The following is a 19,295-nucleotide window of genomic DNA, read 5'->3' as shown; positions in this document are numbered from 1 at the left end:
ACCTTTTCACTGATTCATATGGTACATTTTACATAGACAAATTATGCAGTTTTCCATCTGTAAAGCCACAGATAGTGAAAACGTAGTACACACTAGGAGCACACTGTGTTTTATTGAATTAACATAAAAGGAGAAAGAGAAAGAAGAAAGAGTGAATAAAATTTTTTCTTACCAAGAAACTGAAAGTATTAGTTTTTGCTTGACATGGTTTGATGCCATTCATGATTTGTATTTCCCTGAGCCCCGAGACTTTTCTGTATGTTTTCACCTTCCAGAAAACAATTACCATCTTTTTCTTATTAAAGTGCAGATTTTATTGATCACTGAATATTCCAAAAGAGGTAAACATTTCTTTACTTCTAGCAATCAGTACATTAAATTCTTCCCCCATCACGATTAATTTTTGCATTCTTTCCTGGTAGTGTTGAAGTTTTGGGTGGTTGAGCATTTTTTTGTGTGTGTCCACTAAGGAATTTTGCCTTGCTTAATTTTGCCTCTGGATAAAGTTTGGATGGCATGATAGTTGTTACACTGTTTGATTTTTAAATTTTTACCATAGGGCCTGTGGCTTTGACAGCTTCTCATTCCAAAGGAAAGAGAAAGGGTCTGGATTAAGTGGCTGTAGCCAAAGCAACATCACAAATTCTATTGAGAGATAAAATAATCAATGACATATTTGAGCAATGACAATATGTCTTGGCAATAACCTTTGACCCTTACTTTTAAAAAACAGATAGAAAATATTCTTCTTCAAGGCAGTACAAGATACTCCTGGAAAGTCATAATGCAAGAGGACATGTCTAACCTGGCTGTCAGGAGAAACCCACCTCTCTTCTTCGAACCTCTGCCCTGATCTCTGTGAAATTCTTTATAAAGAAGAAATTAGTTGCTAAACTCATGCTAAACTTAGTTCTCTGCCACTGTTTCATGTCCCAATAAATGGAACAATAATTCATCCAAATGTGCAGGCAAGAAATCTAGGCAATATTCTTATCACCATTCTCCCTCACCAATTCTACTTAATCAATCAAGAGATAACAGCTAATGACTAATTCCTAAATTATCTCCTAAATCACAAGCTTCTCTCTCCATTTTCATCATCTCCTCTAATCTAAGTAACTATAACTGTTCATGTGGACTAATGCAATAGCTTCCTAACTAGTCTCTTTCTTTCCACTCATGTACTTCAACTCATTATTCATATCCCATCTTAAAGTAGCAGGTATAATTCATCCAATGTTTCTAATGTTAACAAATGTTGCAAATATTCACCAGAGTTGTATAAGTCAGGAGACTTGGAGTCTCCCTTTATACCTCATGTTTCCTTATCTACTCATATTCAATTCAGCACCATGTATTAATATTTTTACTCTAAAATGTACAGTAAATTTATCATTTTTCCCTTTCTACCACCATTTCCCTAGTCACATCATCTCTAGTGTGGCCTCTTTTCTGTTTTACCTAACTTTTGTATTGCTCTTCATCAATCCATTCTCCAGGTAATGTTCATAATATACTTCAAAAAAATATAAATCAATTTACAAAGAGAAAAACAGGAATTCTACAATGGATCCAGAGGCATGTGGAGAAATATGGATTTAAAAGGGATTCAAAATATGAACAAATGATATCACTGATGTTTTCATGATTTTACATTATTTTATAAGAATTACAAAATAAAACCACTTTAAATATCACATGGATGTCTAAGGATCTCTAAAACAGCATGAATGTGTTGAGCATGAAATAAGTTGAAGTCTCTACTCCTTTAGCATTATATATTATAAACAATATTAACTTTAAACAATGTTTTCTAAATACTTATTTCATGTACAGAAATATAGCTCTCTATAATTCTTTGTTTTGAAAAAAGACAGGATTATTGCTTGATGTGGTCATTGAAGGATAACAAAAGCAAGTTTTAAAGAAGGTATTGTGCTTTTCTTCTGTGGTAGTAGGGCACGAGAAGAAATGGGATAGAGAGGTGTAATAGAGAAATAAAGCTTTTTAAAGAAATGAGATATTTGAGTTTATTGTAAAAATGTAGCCAGTATGCTTTAAGAGACAACTTACTGTATGTCCAGGCACACTTCAGTAACCAGGTCCATATAAAATACTAATAATAATGTGGAAATTAAAATGATTTTAAGCAGTATTCTCCTAAGAAATGATAAAAAATAAGACCCAAACACTCATTTTTCTTGGTGACCTATAAATTTCAAAGATGATGTATTTTCCTGGGTACTAATAAGCTTTAAAAAGAATAAGGTAGAATGTGAGGATGGCTTGTTCATATTTGGCTTCAATGTTTGGTAAAACTTAAAAGGAGCTACTAATACGTTGCATGCAAGCAGGAAACAAATTTTAAAAATTTAAGATTTGGGGGAAAATAATATAGTAGCATTGAGTAAGAGTGAGATTTTCATGTTCAAATACTGCCTCTATTATTTAATAGTTCTCTGACTTAAGTCATTTAACTTTTCCTTATTTCAAACTTATCATCTGTAAATCAAGGATGTAGAGGTGCTGATACAGGGAGATCTGATTAAGGTAACTCAGATCACTGGGGAAAAGTAGGGAGGGGCCACAGGAGGAGTTTGCTGAGGCAGTTGTGGGCAGTCTAGGACAGGATTGGCTGAGAGGCTGAATGCCTCCAGAGACAATGGAAATACAAAGAGGGCTGGCTCTCTGGTTCAGAAACAGCTCTCTTGCTCCTGAGCTGGCTCTCTCTCAGGCTTTCTCTTTGACTATTCTTCCTTGAGGATGTCTGGATGATCATGCTGCAGCTGCCTGCATTTCCCAGAAGAGGAAGGCAAAAGCAGGCAGCAGAACTCCACATGCTCTTTGGTAACAATGTTATAAGAAATAAATAAGTTACTATGTAAAAAGTACTTAATGTCTGGAATGTGGCAAATGATCTATAAATAATAGCAATACTCCCTTCCCCTCACACACACACTACCACCCCCATATGTTTAGTCTCTGAAGCATCTCATTCTAAAATGATCATAAATAGTGAAGGTTAGGAGGAGTGACAAAAATGATATGAGCAAATAAAATTGTCTCTGCTCCAGTTATTATTATATCAATTTCACAGCTAAAGAAAAGCTCAGAGATCTAAGTGTTTTCCCACAGTCACAGAAATCTGAAAATACTTAAGGCAGGTTCTAAAACTATATATAACACCCACACTTTATCTCTACACACTCCATTGTGCTTTCTTCCTTTATTATCTCTCTCAGTTCACAGGAACTTTATTCCTAAAACCATTTCTTTTCATGATCTAAATACCAGTGGGGAGTAATATCCAGGAGAAGAGAAACAGGCTGTAGATTAGTGGAAGTATATTTTTAGCTTTTCCTCTTTCTTTGCTGCTTTCTGCACTGCTTTCTGCTCCCACGGCTTTAATTGCTAACATACATGGATGGAATCCCTCTCCTATTCTCATTGTGGCTGTTAACAGTTGTCCTATAGTCATGGGACACTTCCCAAATGTGTCTTCCCTCCCTGAAGTGTTGTCTTACATTTGTATCTGATATTGTATCTGCTTGCTGTCAGTGTCACAAGTAATGTTATTGAGTCTCTGGTGGTACTAATAGTGGTAATAGCAGCAACAGCAGCTGAAACCAAAGCATTGTCCAGTTGACAATTCTCTTTTCATATGTTGAAGCACCATCTGTTTCAGTATTTAGACTCTCGTCACATTATGATAGTACCCACAACTTCAGAGATACTGTGCTTCAAGTATATACACTGGATGTACTGTGTAAAGAAGCTAATGAAATACCCAGCTAAATACATGTAATATTCACCATTTAAAGAAAAAGGAAAAAAAAAAGATGTTCTAATTAGGGAAGGAGCCCACAATTGGAAATCTCAAATCCTCAATTGCCATCCTAGATTGCTGTCATGTACTAGGTATGTGATCAAAGCTGATCTTTCCTCCCTTCTAATATAAAATGGTTTCTACTAATGTAATTAGATTTCTCCTAATGAAAAATGGAAATCCCAATATCTACCATAACATCCTGAAACATTTCTCATAAGGATCCACCAGATGAATTATAAAGAATTATACACCTGTGGAGTGTGACATGTGATTATTGTAAAGGTGCTCATTATTGTTCTCTAAGACTGTCTTGAGAATACAAGAATTTTCTTCTTACTATCAGCCCATAGGAAGCTTTCTTCCAAATAAATTATCATGCACATAAAAAGCATATCTTGAACTCCTAAGTGGAATTAGGAAGAAACACACAACTCAGAGGACCTGAAATAAAATTATTTTTTCAATCAGTACTTGCTTTTTCTCCAAAGATGGCTAATGCTATATTCTTACTATTCAAAGTCCTCCTAGAAGAAAATGCAGTTTCTCTGAGAGTTGTCAAATAGAGGAAGAAAAGAATGGTGGGGGTAATTCAAAATGAAACTAAATTGGACAGCCTTAGGCAGAAATGTAAGGCGAGAGAACCATTTTTTTAAATAGGCAAAATGTGGGTTTGGCCGGCCTTCTATTATGTTAATTATGCTTCTCTGACATATAAGATGCCTTGTCCTTTAATAAAACTCTCTGGAATATACTCCACCTTTTATAATTCATCATGGAAATCTTACGTGGTTTTGTTATTAATACATATTTTTCTTCACTGAGTCAAAAATGCTGATGTATTTAAGGCAAATTTTCTGAATGATTGGGAATAGAACAGAATTTTATTTTTAATTTCATCAAAGCACATCTGCATTACAAAAACACAAAATGACAAAACATTAATATCATTGGCAAATATAACAGAGACCAACAGCCTTGCCTTATCAGGAGTATATCCACTTTGCAATTCAGATCTTCCCCCATCTTTTGTATCTCTTTTATAGGTTATCACTTAGTTCTTCTGAACACTCTCAATATTCCTCAATTTAAATGTAGTGAGGCAATTAGATACAAAAATGTATATTGGTGCAAAAAGACTAGATGAATTAGATGTGTTGATGACATATGATTTACGTCCACTAAGTATCACAGTTGCTCTAACTATGAACTGTCAAAAACAATTAAGCACAATTTTTACTGGAATTTTTTCATATGATGAAGGCTCTTCATTTAACACCTACAATCAGTGTGTGCCAAAGAACAATGTTGTAATTATGATGTATTTCTGAGTAAACTAAATCATAAGAATATGCTTCTCCAACACTGAAAGGAAAAGAAATCAACAGAGACAAGAGGGAAGGAGGGATGGGGGCGGGGAAAAGGAAGGGAAGGGGAAACTCTATTCTTTGTGCCTATTTCTGGGAATATTATGGAAAGTTTCATTTGCAAGGAAAGCATTCATAAATATATGTTATTGAGTAAAATTTTCCTGTGAATTTTTCTGTATATTAAATAACAAGTAGAATATATATCTTTGAGATAGATATACATATATACTTACCTTACATTAGACTTTTCATAATTTGTGGCATAAGACATTTTGATGTAAAAATGCAAATAAAATATGTCATTTCTATAAGTCATTAGGCAATTTTAAAATTTTTTTAAAGGAGTATGGCCTTGTACCAAGAACTGTTCTAAATACTTTATTGCAGTTATTTATTTAATTTTCATAACAAACATATGAGATAGGTACTTTTATTTTCATCCTCAATTTACTGATGAAGATGTAGCTAGCAAGTAATAGAGGAATAAAACTTCAGAAGCCTGGTGAGAGAGCCTATATCTTCAGTCATTACTAGATACTGCTCTTGAATATGCAGATTCTTTCAGAGTCTTAAAAAAAAGAAAGCTTTCCAATTCATGCTGATGAAGCAATGAAATAACATAGTAATGACAAGCATGTATTGAGTACTCGCTCTTTATTAGATACAGAGCATCTACATGGGTTGTCCAGCTTAATCCTTATCAAAATTTATGAAACGTCAATGTTTGAAAAATAGTGGATGATCAATATGTTTTTGTTAAATTAGTGAGAACAGTATTATCCAACACTTGTAGATAAAATAACTGAGGCTTATAGAAGTTAAGTAAATTTATACACAATGATACAACTAGTAAGTGATAGAACTAAAATGACTGATTATACAACATACTCATTGCAGCAGCTAAATGAATCTTTTTGAAAAACAGATCTGATCATAGCAATTCTTCCTATCAAAAAACTGCTAACTGCTTGAAATATAAAGAAAAAAAAATCCTCTTCATGGTCTTCAAGGCTGAGGGTGATTTGGACAATGGCTACTTCTCCAGAGTTTTCTTACATCATCTTCCTTACTCTTTCTCTTAGTCAATATAATATTTCATTCATCCATAATCATAGTACTTCCTCCTTCAACAGCACCTTGCACTTGTTCTTTCTTCTGCCTGGAATTCTCACACCACCCTCCTTCCCATATTTAATTGTACTCTTCAGCTCTCAGATCTAGCATTACATCTTCGATTGAAGATAGTTTTCCTGACCATCCTATTATTGGCCCTCTTGACACTGTTGCAGTTATGTCAGTTGTAAATTGATGTTTGTGTGTGGTAGTAGCAGGGTATGTGTGATTATTTAACACTTGCCTAACAGACAGTAAGCATTATCCCCAAATCACTGTTTCCTCTCTACATGGTGGTAATAATAACACTTTTTACTGAGTTCAAATAATGTAATAACTGTTCTGTTATGAATATCATTAAGAGCAAAAACTGTGGAGTTACTCCACATATATACATTATAATTGTGTCTGCCTCACATATATAAAGGTTTATTAATTAGACAGCAACTCTCTTAAGAAGGAGCTATTATTTTGCCCATTTGATAGACACTGAAACTGAGCCTTTGAGAGTTGGAGTAACTTGTCTGCAGTTTCACCCTAATAACCATTATTTTTTTAAGTTCAAATATGGAATGAGAATGCTCTACTTAAAATATAAGGAAATAAAATTCAGCAGTGTATTAGTATAATTATATGTATGCCATGGTTATATTTATACAATCTGGAAATGTAAAGTTGGCTTAATATTAGAAATTAATATACATAATAACATGCACAACTTGGGCAATAGAGAAAATATGACTACACTAATAAATATTTTAAAGCATTAAACTTTTTATTACTAAAATATATCTTCCAAGCAATAGCCATGGTACATGCAATATTGAAACACTAGAAATATCCCTATTTAAGTAGGGATTAAGACAAGAACACATACTATGACCACACTTATGTGGTATTACTTGGAAAATTAAAGCAAACTCAAGATGTAAGGAAAATAAAATTTTAATAACCAGACATCTGGAAATGATGTTATTATTAACTGAAGGTGGTTTCACTCCTTACGAAAGCAAAACAAAGCAAAACAAAATCAACAGAATACATTGATAATATATTAAAAATAATAAGTAAGAGTTCCATCAAGGCAGCAGCTCTCAAATTGTTGTCTTTGGAGCAAATCAGCCTCATCTGGTATTTGGTAGAATAGAAATTCTTAAACTTTATCTCAAATTTTCTGATTCAGAGACTCTGGGGTTGAAGCCCAGAAATCTATATCTTAAGAAGCCCTCCAGGTAGGTCTGCTTCTTGTTACTATTTCAAGAACCACTGATGGAAAGAAATAGAAATAAAAGGTAAGAAAATATTTCTCTATTTCCCCACAATAATTAGTTAAGTATATAATGGAAAATATTGCATTCCCAATAACATAGCATTACCTGATTTAACCAAAAGAAAAATAAGTCATTCAGGCAGCCCAATTAAATGTAAGTTTCTGGTAAACAATGAATAATTTTTTAGTGTACGTCCTGAGTATTGCATGTAACATAAATTATTGTGAGATATTTTATGAAAATTAAATTTAACTACATGCCCTTTATTTTATCTGGCAACCCTACAGATAAGAGAAAAAAATTCCAGGAGTCTACATAAGCAAAAGTATGTAAGAACTCTTTGAAGAAAACTATACACTTTACCAGAGGAAATAACAAAAACAACATAACACAGTTTTTGAGCATCTATTATGTGCTAAATTTAATGTGTTACAGATGAAAAAACAAACAAATAAAAAAAAGCTTAAGGTGGTTAAATAACTTGACTAAATTTTAAGTGGTGAAATTGAAGTTTAAACCCAATCAGGTTCTTAGTTTCATTCCATTATTCTCTAAAAATTGCACTCCCGCTACCTCTAGACTTGCTTCTCTACATGTATTTTATCTCTGGACAGTTGATGACAACATTCAGCCTGACAAGTCAGTTTAAACATCACTCATCCTTGATTCCCCTATCCCTCTCCATCTCGACCTCAACTCCAATCAGTCAACAGGTCTTATTAATTCTATTGAGATTTTCCAAATCCTTATTCTGTTTATTTCTCTCCATTACTTCCATTACTTCAGCTGCATAGTGTAATTAATCCCTTCTCTGCTCTTGCCTGGGCTTTTCCAGTAAAGTAGTTTCTTGGTAGTTTTGCTCCTCTTGTCATTCTCCACACTGAAGCCACACATCCCCAAAATACAAATTTTATATTTCCTTTCCATTACCCTGACCAGAACCTTTCAAAATCTCCCACTGCCTAGGCAATTTAAACTCTTTAGCTTAGCTTATAAAACCCTCTGTGGTCTAACCCCTGTGAGGTGCCACTCCCCCACATACAACATGAACTTCAGCAATACCAGTTACTTGCATATCATGGAGAGCACACACGAGATGGTTAGTACTCCTTGCTTTTACACATGTAGGCATATATATATTAAAATACACATATTTTAAATATCCTCTCCTGCCCTATTCACTTGGAAAATGCATTTTCATTCATTTTTCAAGAGTTAACTCTAATGATACCTTCTCCTTGGAGATTACCCTAACCTCTTTAGGCAAAATAAGATTCTGCCTCTTATGTGTTTTCAGAGTATCTGCCATTTTTTTTTCTTGCAGAGTATAATGAAAAGAGAGTAGGCTTTGGAATCATGGAAGTAGGTTGTGCATTCAGAAATTGCTGCTTACTAATGGTATGGCATTGGAAAAATTATATCAACATGGGATGTAATGAGACTTTTCAAAAATAATTTCACCAAAGTATTTGATTCATTAGTTCCCTTAAATTAAGACTAAACATGAAATGGTTCTTGACTGAGTAGGTAGAATATTTTTTTTTATGTTAGGATTGCTTTTCCAGAGGAGATATTTTAATTTATATTGTTTGTAAGTCATTTGTCATTCTTGAATATTTTGTACCTAGCCATTCACTCTTATGCCTCTTTTACCTTTTTTAGTTTAAAGATATTTTCCTTATATTTCCCAAGATGCATTCATTTTCTCATTCATATATACTTTCAACAAACTTTTAGTGAATGCTCATTAAGTACCAGACACAAAAATATATATAGTGATAAAGGCCATAAGGAAAAATAGAAGTGCAGTTCTCAGGAATCCTAATTTAATTTGATGTATTCTAATGGAATATTAAGCCAAGAAGGTTGTGTTGATATTAAATTACTCCCATAACTCAGCTTCCCATCCTGCATTATGGCTGGAATGAATACAAGATATGTTAGTTCTTGATTATTCTCTTGGAGATTTTCTTTTAATAACCAAAATAGTCCCATGTCAGAGGAGAGTTGTTTCATGAGCTATCATTTTATTTCCCTTCATTTTCTAGTAGGGTTTCCGGGGGCAAGTGAGGCAGTGTTTAGTCCCATAACAACAAACTATGACTTTTATTTCATGCACCAGTGTTTCTTTTTCTCTTTTTTCATAACTGAAACATATTGATTTTTCTTTCTAGAATGTGTTTTATAAAATAATAAATGAGTCCATCTAAAAATGACCATTACAAACTCATTTGCATGTACAACACACTTACCAATGTTTTATTCTATCGACTAGTTGTGTGATCTCATAAGCATATGATCATATCTGAGGTTGAGACTTGATCATTTGCTTTGTGTTCATTTATTAAGAGAAAATAGAATAGTGCTAGAGAACATGAATTGTATTTTCACTCAGACTTGGGTTCAAATTTCAACTCTGCAGATGAAATGCCTATGGGAGGTTACTTACATTCTTTGAGCCTCTGTAAACAAAATCTTTAATGTATCAACAAAGTTTAATGCATGACTCAATATTAATGACAACAGCTAATATTTATTGTGAGATTATTATTATTGCATGATGTTTGAAGAAGACTGGCCTAAGATCTAAATACTATGGGATGTATTGTTGAATAGATCTGATATCTCTTTTAATAAATATATGCCATAAGTGGTACTATTCTGTGATACAGCTGCAGTGTGAGATATTTTAGGGTTGCAAGAAAGAATATGGAGCATCCTCAGTCTCAGAGGTAAGGGATGATTGGAGCCACTGGAGGGCAGAGGTAGAATGGGAGAGGAAGTTAAGCCTGGCCTAAGGCTTTGCTCCTGTGTTTGTTCCCTTCCCTTGAGACCTCTGTGAAGGCTAGGCAAATCATTGTCTAAGTATGTAATACAAGGCCACTGATTCCTTTGGAAAAGCGACTTCCAAATACTTAGTAACAGGATGGGGAGATAGTGACTGACATCAAGGTTAGGACCAAGAGAAATTTGAAAACCAGGCCCAACCTGAATCACTGCATATATACGGAGCATAGGAGAAGAGGAAGAAAACTAATATCCACAGGATGATTGAGAAGTGGTGGGTGAGAGGGATGAGGACATATGTGTATTATGGAAAAGTAGATGATCAAAGCTTCCGTAGTAAAACACCCTGTCAGTGAAGTACTGGAGGCATTGAAATGAGCTATTTCAAACAGGTACTTAGTGTGAGGTTGCTACTATGTGTGTTGTTTCCAGGATAAACCAAGAAAAAGGAGATACATTCAGGCTTCTGTTTGGTGCAGAGGCCTGCATTTGAAATGTCTTATCTAAGACAAAGAAGATCAAAACTATGAGCAGTAAAATGACAACAAACTGATAACTATCAACAACTGAACCTAAGGAAAAAACAAACTAAGCAAACAACTAGAACAGGAACAGAATCACAAAAATGGAGATCACATGGAGGGTTATCAGTGGGCAGGGAGAGGGGCAGAAAGGGGACAAAGGTACAGGGAATAAGAAGCATAATTGGTAGGTACAAAATAGACAGGGGGAGATTAAGCATGGTATAGGAAATGGAGAAGCCAAAGAACTTATATGTACAACCCACGGACATGAGCTAATGTCGGGGGGAATGCTGGAGAGAGGTGGGGTGCAGGACAGAGGGGGATAAAGGGGATAAAAATGAGAAAACTGTAATAGCACAATCAATAAAATATATTTTTAAAAAAGAAATGTCTAATAACATATACTTCTTGGAGAGGACGCCAATGCTTATTATTCTTCCTTGGGTGGTAAGCAGAGCTATTAACTTGAAAGGAGTATTCCAATTATGCTTTTCATAGGAGCTGCTACTGTGAGGGCTGTAGATCAGGTAGATAATTTACAAAGCAACCAACTTCAGGTTTCTTTTTGGAAGCTGGACTCCCTCCTGGTGTTTACACATATACACAGGCTAGGAAACATGAGTGATAGCCAATGACAATAAGCAGCCTTGGGAGAATGTTAGCATTTGTGTTGGAGAGTTCAAGATATTGCTAGGAGGTTTTATGTAGTGAAGTATGGAAGTATTTAGTTAGTGCATCACAGATAAACATAACTGATGTCTGTCTGCATTTTGGATGGCAGGCTTGAAACCTCATAACAATTAATACCTTTTCATCTTTATATAATCTTAGCTTCTAAAATACAAGCTATTAGAAAAGAGTGGCAGAGAAGCTCTTCCCATAAACTTTGTCTTTTGACCAGATTCATGAGCCTTTAGATGTGGAATGGACCCTATTAATTGTGCTCTCATTGCTTCATTTTACCCACAGAGGACTTGCAGCTTGAGTGAGCATGGCACAAGGGTTAAGAATATGGACCCAAGAGTCCCATGCAAACCTTTACTCCAAGACTCACAAACTGTGTGACCTTAGGAACATCCCTTGAATTCTTTGATCCTTACTCTTAGGCAGGTCAAATGGTCTAACAAGTCTGATACAGTGCCAAACTGGCATGGGTGGTAAGCTATCATACTCTTCGGAGCCAGAAAAAAATCTAGTCTGTGAAACTTTGAAATAGACCCCTCAGAGAGTCATCACTTAAGTGGAGGAAGCTAAGGGATTTTGCTTATTTATGTATTTCTCGCCACCCTCCCAGAGTTGCATAGTTAGAGCCTTAGTCTAAAGAGTTTAATCCTTCATTCTCTGATTTGCCTACTAAGTACCAGAGACATTTATGGAGAAAGGTCCTGAGGCAGAGAAGGTCCTGGGGCAAAGTAGGAAGTTCAGCATAAGATATTCATATTTAAGAGGCAATAACTTTAGTAGCAGGTCTTAGGTTAAAGAGGAGTAGAAACACAAGAATGACAGTGCATCATAAAAGGGGCATAACAGTTATAAAATCTCCTGGGTATAATTTAGGAGGAACTACTAAAGATGGTGAAGTGAAGTAACATTAAGATTCTTCTGAATTACTGAATAGGGGCTGCCTGAAGACATGCAGCTATCCATGAAGCTGTCCCCTGAAGAAAAACTCAAATTTGATGAGAATCAAAGCTTTTATGAGATATTGGAAGCCCCACCATCTGAAATTACAGCATCTTCTTGACAAGGCATAAGGGACATCACCATATATTTACAGAAGCTCAGTCATAGAGGTCAGATTCTTGACTAAAGTTATAGTTGTTCTTGCAGTAAAAGACTTCATAAGATTGGTGAGAATATTTAGGAGTTTGCTGATTTTAATGGTAGAAGGAGGTGTAAGGGACTTGAGGAATAGAGAAGAAATATTGTATAATGTATGAAAGCACATAGGGAGGAATGAACAAATTGTGCTGTAACTGGTTTTGGGCAAAGGGAAAACACCAAGAAATGGAATATTGAGAGTTGTCATGGATGGTATGAACCATGAACTGAACTTTGAAAGGCAAATTTAATTTGGAACACTTAAGAGAGTGGGTGTGTAGAGGTGGCAAAGGTTGATTTAAGAGGAGCTCAAGCAAGGGCCTAGAATTCAGAATAAACATGGCTTCCTGAATGGTGAGTAAGAAACCTGAGCTACTAAGTGAAAGATGTGGAGCAGAGAGAGTGAGAAGAGAGACACTACTGCATGGATAGAATGGGGATGATTAGGGAGTATCTTGACATTCTTGGATGAGTAATTGAGTCTGGCAGGATGGGAAATAAGGGCCATTAAAGATTTTCAACCAGGAAAATGTGATGAAAGCTGCTTGAACTGGAGAGTAAAGGGTCTCAGGTTAGTGTTGGCTACTATAGATTGATCATTGATCTGAGATACAAATATATGTTAAAGGAGATTCTGAAATGTTTCATAAAATTATTTCTATTGACACATTCAGTAGTGACATATGCATATTTATTGTTTTGTTTCTTTTATAGAAAGTTCCAGATTATAGTTGAAAATGTATAAGGCTATTGTTGAAATTATTTATGTGCAATTCAGGAATATGTAGAAGAGTGATCTAGGCAAAGTGCAAAAGTTAGAGTACAGAGGTTTACTTAAATTTATGTAGTACTTCTTGCCATAGCCATCCATGTCTTATCAAGTCTGAGAATTCATAGTTACCAAGATTAGCAGAAATTAAGGTATACAATATATAATATATGACATATAATATATAACATTAATTGGAAAATGGGAAGTATTACATATTATATTAATTAATATATAATATATAATATTAATAATCACATGCAATATATTGATTAATATATAATACATAATTGCATATAAAAGTAAAGTTGCTGTTTACACATACATCACTGTCCCAGCCTCCACGGATCAATCTACTTCAAGCATCAGTTCCCCTTTAAAGCACTAAGAAAATGATCAGCTCCTTGTATTGCAAGGACTGCAGAATGACGTCCCACTCTCTAAAAAGTTATCCTGTGAACACAGAAATGTACATGGAATGGTGAAGGAGCCAAGGGATATTGCCCCTCTGAGGCCAGACTCCTGAGTCCAGGCTTCTTGTCAATGGGCAACAGACCTCAGGACATGTGTTCAAATTAGCCTAGAGAAAACCAGAATGTATTTCAGTGTATAAAGCCTATTTCAATATGTGCATTAATAACCAGGACAAATTTTTCTTTCCTGCTCATAATTTTAAGTTTTGAAGAAAATTAGAGGTCCCTGAAATCACCCTCAGGCATGATGATGATTTCACCAGAACAACTCATAGAAATCAGAAGCTGTTATGGTTTATTACACTGAAAGGAAACATACCAGATAAGCAAAGGGAAAATGTGTCTGGGTCAAAGTCCAGAAGAAACCAGACACAGGCTTTCAGTTGTCCCTAGAATAGTACTTAATTTCAGCAGTATGATTTTGCCTATGTGGTCTTTTCAACATAGTTCTGCACACAATGAGATATAAAATTGGATAAGGAAGTTGTGGGGTGTGAAAGGACTTCGTAAGATTGGTGAGAATATTTAGGAGTTTGCTGATTTTAATGGTAGAAGGAGGTGTCAGGGACTTGAGGAATAGAGAAGAAATATTGTATAATGTATGAAAGCACATAGGGAGGAATGAACAAATTCCACACCAATTTCCTGACTATTCTGTTTTCACGTGTGTTAACTTCTGCTATTCCTTTTTCTTGAGCTTCCTCTCCTTTATCTGACCAAGTTCCACTCTTTGTCTTAGGTTTTGTTTTAATGTTGTCTCTGTAACTTAGTGATTCCTACTTCCAATTTTCCACAACACTTTAATACAACTGTTAATCCTATTTTATGTGTTCTCATTAGTTGTGCTCATATAAATTACCCCTATTTCTCTAGTTGTTACTGTCTTATTTTTGGGTAATAATAATGTAATTGATGCACAAATACATACTATGGGCCAGATATAATTCTAAGTGTTTCATATATAATCACGCTTAATCCTCATATCAGCTCCATGAAGTACTATTTCCTATTGCTGCTATAACACATTACCATAAAATAAATTACTACAAAATGAAACATCACAAATTTATTAGCTTATTCGTCTGGAGGTCCAATGTCTGAAATGCTCTCACTGGGTTTAAGACAAGGTGTTGATAAAGTTATGTGCCTTCTTGGAGGTTGTAGAGCATGATTCATTTCCTTGCTTTTCTCAGGTTCAAAAAATTGCACACATTCTTTGGCTTATGGGGTTCTTCTTCCATCTTCAAAGCCAGCAATGATGTGCCAAATTTTTTCATAATGACATCTCTGATTATCTCTCTGAGCACAGCTGGAAAAGATTCTCTACTTTTAAGGACCTATGGAATTACATGGAACCCATCCAAATAATCCAGGATAATCTCCTCATCAATTAAAATTCTTAAGTCACATCTGCAATGTCCCTTCTACCATGTAAATAACAGTCACTGGCTTTGGGGATTTTAAGGCATGGACATGTTTGGGGGCCATTGATCTGCATTCTACAGGTGCATATTATTGTATAGGTGAAAAGCTGGGCTCAAGGAAGGTTACTTCCAAACTAGTAAATATTGAGAGTGAGATTCAAATGCAGTCTAGCTCAACAGGCCTTCTTAAGTATTGCCCATATATGAGGATCCCCTAAAGAAGGTGACACTGTTATTGACACATATTTGCTCATTGTATATTCACATAATTGTTTGCATTCTAAAGATGGTATAGTAATGATTTGGAGGTGGGAGAATAATGGGGGAATCATAACTCTCCCCATCTACTCTCATTCTTCTCTGTTCCTGATTCTCCTTGTCACTACTAAGATTTATTTTAGTTTTCTAAGAGTTGCATGCATTTCCTTCTATTTTACCATGACCATGACAGCTTAATGTGAATTTCATTCTAACATGACCTTTAGGATTTGGGTAAGCTCAGAGTGGTTCCTAAGGAACACTTCCAAATGCAAACAGGTCTAGACAGTTACAAAAGCATGTGTCTCTTTAGGGGATTCAGAATAGGTGGTCAACTCCACAAAGATCTAAGAGGCCCTAGGATAAATAGAACACACAAAGGCTCTGGCTCTGAGTGCCCTGAAGCTGCTCAGATATAATCCTAACTGTTTCATATATAATCATGCTTAATCCTCATATCAGCTCCATGAAGTACTATTTCCTATTGCTGCTATAACAAATTACCATAAAATAAATTACTACAAAATGAAACATCACAAATTTATTAGCTTATTCATCTGGAGGTCCAATGTCTGAAATGCTCTCACTGGGTTTAAGACAAGGTGTTGATAAGGTTATGTGCCTTCTTGGAGGTTGTGGCATGGACATGTTTCTCCTTTCATGTGAGAGTGAGAATCATAGGATTCTGACCTTTCTTGACCTTTTACACTACCCTAATACACATGTTAGAATACCGAGGCAGAGGGCATACATATGGAATGCCCTTGTATATTGCAATGTGTTTTAAAAATACGGATTATTCTTCACATGTAGCTCTCTACTTAATATTCTTCAGGGTTCTTTTACCAACCAGAACACAAGCTCTCGGGTGTCCTCTGCATAAAAGCTACAATTAGAATATTTATGTATTTTTAGGGCAATAAAGGAATAACTGAACTGAACTAGAATGACTGAATAACTGAACTAGAAAACACAGAATTTGCATAATGAAAGCTTGTCTTTCTCTCAATCCCTGGACAGCCTTCTTTGTGTCTTGACAGTTGCATTCCCTGGAGGTCAGTCATCATTATAAATTTAAAGTGACTTTTACAAGAACTCAATTAAGAACAAACTGAGAAGAAGTTAGTGCACATGTACTTCATGTATTAACTTGGTTACACAAGTAGCATAACAATGACTAGGAGGTATAATTTCAAAAGATACAATACTACACAGTTATTTGTAGTTCCAGTAGATAAACAAATGTAAATAGCAATTAATCATTAACTTTTGATCCAGAGGAAGCATCCTGGGCCTCCTTGTCCACCTTTATTATAGGGCTTAAAGTGTGCAAGATCTCAGACCCGAAATATTTTTTAATGATTTTACTACCTATGTATGGACACAAGAAGAAAAACTTTTTGGCACAAAAGACTGGTGGGAGAAGTGACTATACTGGAGAGCATTATGCTAAGCAAAATAAGCCAGGGGGTAAAAGACAAATACCACATGATCTCACCTATAAGTGGAACCTAATCAACAAAACAAACAAGCAGGAAAAATAGAACCAAGCAACACTGAAAGAAAAAACAAACTGACAGTAAAGAGAGGGATAGGGGTGGTAATGGGGAAACGAAGGGGAAGTGTCAAATCAAGGAACATGTATAAAGGACCCATGGACAAAGCCAAAGTGGGGGTGGTTGGGGCAGGGGAAAATGGTGGTGGGAAAATGGAGACAAATGTATTTGAACAATAAAAAAGAAAAAAAACTGGTTAACATACTTGCTATGAAATATATGCATATTAGGAAATATGCTTTCTAAATCAGTATCCTAAAAAAAAAAAATCTGATTTTCATGTTGGCTCTCATTATAAAATCAGAGAAGTAGTCAATGGGGGAAATAAACAAAAAGTAAATTATTTTTTAATTTTGTTTCTGGATTTCTAAAAAAAAAAATGAAAAAAGTATATTCCCTACTCTGGCCAGTGTGGCTCAGTTGGATGGGCATCCTCCCATAAATTGAAAGTTCATTTCGTGGTCAGGGCACATACCTGGGTTGTGGGTTTGGCCTCTGGTCCAGGTGTGTGTGAGAGGGAGCTGATCAATATTTCTTTCTCACATTAATTTTGTTTCCTTCTCTCTCTATCTTACCTTTCCACTGTCTATCTAGAATCAATGAACATATCCTCAAGTGAGGAAAATATAAATAAATAAGTGCTGCCTATTGCTATTTTGGTAGTTAAAAAAAGTGCATTCCACATCTAGTTCTTTATTTCTTTGCAATTTTCAGAATTGGCAATACTATACTAAAAATTCTTCTTCACTTCTTTTCATCCCTCTAGCACTTCTACAAAATAAAAAAAAAAAAAACGGAGTAAAATTTGAAGCAGTCAGTGTTGATATTTTCATTAGCCCAAACAGAAGAGATTGAAATAATTGGTTAAATTCAGACACGTGGCGCTCTTGAAAGATGGTGGAGGAGTGAATGGGAGTCAGGCGGACCTCCTCCCAAGACCAAACTGGAATTGTGACTCAATTGTGGAGAAATCACCTGGAAAACAATGGAACAATAGAGGGAGAGGAGCCTTGGAGCTTCTGACAGATAGGGGAATCAACTTTCACACATCTGAATGGGTGAGAAGTGTGGTGGAGGCTCAAGAGGGTGGGCTGGGTGCCCACGGACACCAGCACCAGAGGGACATTGAAACGGCCAGTTGGATCCCCCAGAGAAGAACAGGGTCTGAATCATAAACAGGGAGCCCTAGACTATAGCAGCTGATACCAGGAAAATACACAGACAAAACACAACCCCAAAAAGCTTAGGGGTGCTCTCTGCTAAAGACAGGTGGCTGGAGATGCAAAGAGACATTTAAAGGGCCAACACAAAAATTGCAGTGGCAGCCACCCTCCTTGATCTCTGAGTAGAGGCGGCAGCAGAGTGGGCTGGTGCCTGAGGAAAGATTGGTGAGGAAAACTTTGTGAAGAGAACTGAGATGGTGCCCAGCAGAGCCCCGGTGATAACGCACCTCCCACTCTGCAGCTACCATCTCGCTCAGGCATAAGAGAATCAATTAACCTGCCTTTTGCGTGCTTCGCACACAACTTGTGCACATGTGGGCTGGGGGCTGAGTGCAGACTGGCTGGAAGAAATAGAGGATCCCTGGCCAAAAGGGACAGAAAGCTGCATAGCGACACGAGGAGAGACTGGAGTTGGAGGGGTTAGGGAAGGGAACTGGAGGATTATCTGAGATCCCTGGAGGAGACTCCCTCCCCATTCCGTAGTCCCCATTTTCCACAGGCAGGCCACACCCCCAAAGAGGCAGAGGTGGGCACAGGAGCCGGGAGGTGCGTGATTACAATGCAGTCAGCAGAAATAGTGGATCCCTGGCAGAAGGGGTCACAGAGCTTCCCAGAGACTCTCGAAGAGATACTCTGAACAGAGACATTGGGGAGTCTCCTTGCTCAGGCAAACTACTCCCCTGAGTGACAGCAGCCTATAAGGGCATCATAGTCCCACCATCAGGAGGCACTGCTCCGCCCTGTGGTGCCTAAACCTGACGTGAGGACAGAGGGACCAGATTGACAATCACAGGAGACAGACACAGACAGTAGACTCCTGGAAGGCTCAAACAAACTGCTCAAGGTCAGACAGGGTCAAGAACTGACAACATGAGAGGCA

Source organism: Pteronotus mesoamericanus, unplaced genomic scaffold, assembly GCF_021234165.1.
Source record: "Pteronotus mesoamericanus isolate MK-2021 breed Mesoamerican mustached bat unplaced genomic scaffold, CSHL_Meso_final contig_55, whole genome shotgun sequence".
NCBI classification, from domain to species: Eukaryota; Metazoa; Chordata; class Mammalia; order Chiroptera; family Mormoopidae; genus Pteronotus; species Pteronotus mesoamericanus.
Note: the sequence above shows the minus strand (reverse complement) of the source record.